Here is a 2,483-nt window from a genome sequence, read left to right on the forward strand (position 1 = left end):
CAAATCACCAAAGATCTTCTTAGCCGTTATTAATTCCTAGATTTATTGTCAATGATAAAGTGAAAGTTGAAAAACGAGTAGATCTGAAAAAAAAAGCCGAAAAGAGAGGACGTGGGGGTGTGTGAAGAGGGACGTGGTGGTGCTGTCGGGTCGTGGCGGTGCGATGGTGGGGATGCCAGAGGAACGAGTTGTTGTTGGGGTGTGGAGGTGAGTCAGATCTGGGGGTTGTTGTTGGGGTGTGGAGGTGAGTCGGGGTTTCGCGGTTGTGGGGCTGTGGTTGTGGTGTCGACGCGCTGCATCAGGAGGTGGTGGGGGTCGGGTGGTTGTGGGGTGAGTGGGCTGGTGGTGGGGGTCAGGTGGTTGTGGTGGGTCGCGCCGTGGTTGTGGTGAAATTTTGTGGAGTGGTGGTGGTTGGGAAATGGGTTTTTTTAGAGATTTGTGATTTTAGAGAAAATGGGTTTTTTATTTTGTTGGGATTTTTTTTGGGTTTTTTTTGGTTTGGTGATGAGAGGAAGAGAGGATGAGAGATGTGGTTTTGTTTTTGGAATGAATGAAAGAGAGATGAGTGAGTGGATGATAAGAATAAGATTAGAATGAGGAGGGGATTAGGAATGATTAGGGAGGAAGATTAGCTAGATGCATTTCTAGCCCTCCATTGAGATGCAATCTCCTCCCTCCATCCCCTTCATCCTAAGGCCCTTAGAAGGACTAAAGGACTCAATTGATGTAAGGGACTTAGGAGAACTTGACACTATATACATACATATATATATATATATATATATATATATATATATATATATATATATATATATATATATATATATATATATATATATATATATATATATATATATATATGTTGTTGTTGTTGGTAGTGTTGTACGAGTTTATATAGCTGAAAGTTTGAGTAAGAGCATGAATAACTGGTGGAAAAAGATGAATAATTATTGCATGATAATATGATTTCGGATAAAGCATGTTGTATGATGGAAGATATTTTATAATGTTGATAAGCTAGTAACATGTGAATAAGAGACTTGATGTTATATATTTGTGATTTTGTTTGAGTAAAGTTATAGAATAAAAACATGTAGGTAATACATGCTTGGTAAGTTGAATGATGTATGTGCATAATGGATGTTGTTGCTTGGCTTTTGAAGATAGTAACATGTGGTTAGGGATACTGAGTTTATGAGTATTGAGGTGTTTTTGTCTACCTTGTTGTTGTTTAAGTTGTTTGGAAGTAAAAATCAAGTAGTTATGTTTTTCGATTATAGAGAGGTTGTCTTTAAACTGTTATAACTTGAGATGTATATATGATTTTGATGTTCCAATTGGAGGTGATAGCTTGTTCTTTTATGATTCTAACGATAGGTCACACGCCCAAAACGACCAAGAAACGAGTGAGTTATGACCGTTTTACAAAAACTGGACAGTGTTGAGAAATGCGTAGGGTACTCGATCGAGTGGCCCTAACTCGATCGAGTGCACCTCTTGGTACTCGATCGAGTGCACCTCTTGGTACTCGATCGAGTAGCCCTTACTTGATCGAGTAGCCCTAGTAATTTGTTATACGTGTCTCTGACCTTCACCTACTCGATCGAGTGGCCTGTACTCGATCTAATGACCCCTATTTTGGGTCATATGCTTATCTTTTGACTCTGTTGCCTATTATGTTTAATTTAAAGGTGTTCTTTTGCTTCTTTATGTGTTATTTCACGTATGTGTTGGTCCTGATGCGTAAGTTACCCAATCTTATGATGTAAGGAGTGGCACCTGTGGTGAGTATGAGTTCGGTAGGAGGACATGAGTTATATGTGTTGTGATAGATAGTGGAAAGATAAAAGGAACATCGGTATGGCTTATTGAGGCATGAAGCATGTTTTGTGAGATGATTTGAGTGATATGATTGTGTGTTGAGTAATGTAAAAGTAAGTGAATGTGGGCATGGGATGATGTGAGTTTATGCAACGTGAGAATGAAAAGATTGAAATGAGGGATGCCAATGGTGGTAACTTGAGATTCGTAAGGGATTATGGAGGGAGATGGTTAGGAATTGTATTGGTTTAGAATATGGGTAATGAAAGGTCGTTTTAGAGGGATTTAAAAGAGTGGTATATAGTGAACTTAATGGAGACATGACGCGACGTGGATTTGCAGATAGTGAGTGACTTTGGGAATTTGTATTATCAAAAGATGAAACTAATGTGTGATTTCCTTGGTCAATTAACGGTATGAAATGAGTTTTGGGATTCTAGAAAAAAAATGATTGGTAATGAGTGTGAGTGATAGCATGAGATGGTCTGAACTGATTGGTGATAAGTGTGAGCGATAGCATGATAAGAGAAGATCCATGGTAAGAAAGAGTGAGATGATACTGATATGAAATAATGAGATGTGAGTTTTGGAGCAATGAGAAGGGAACCGGAGCATTAAAGATTTAAGTAGAGGTAATAAGGAGTTAAATGGTTAATTGATTT

This window comes from Silene latifolia, chromosome 3, assembly GCF_048544455.1.
Source record: "Silene latifolia isolate original U9 population chromosome 3, ASM4854445v1, whole genome shotgun sequence".
In the NCBI taxonomy this organism is placed as follows: domain Eukaryota; kingdom Viridiplantae; phylum Streptophyta; class Magnoliopsida; order Caryophyllales; family Caryophyllaceae; genus Silene; species Silene latifolia.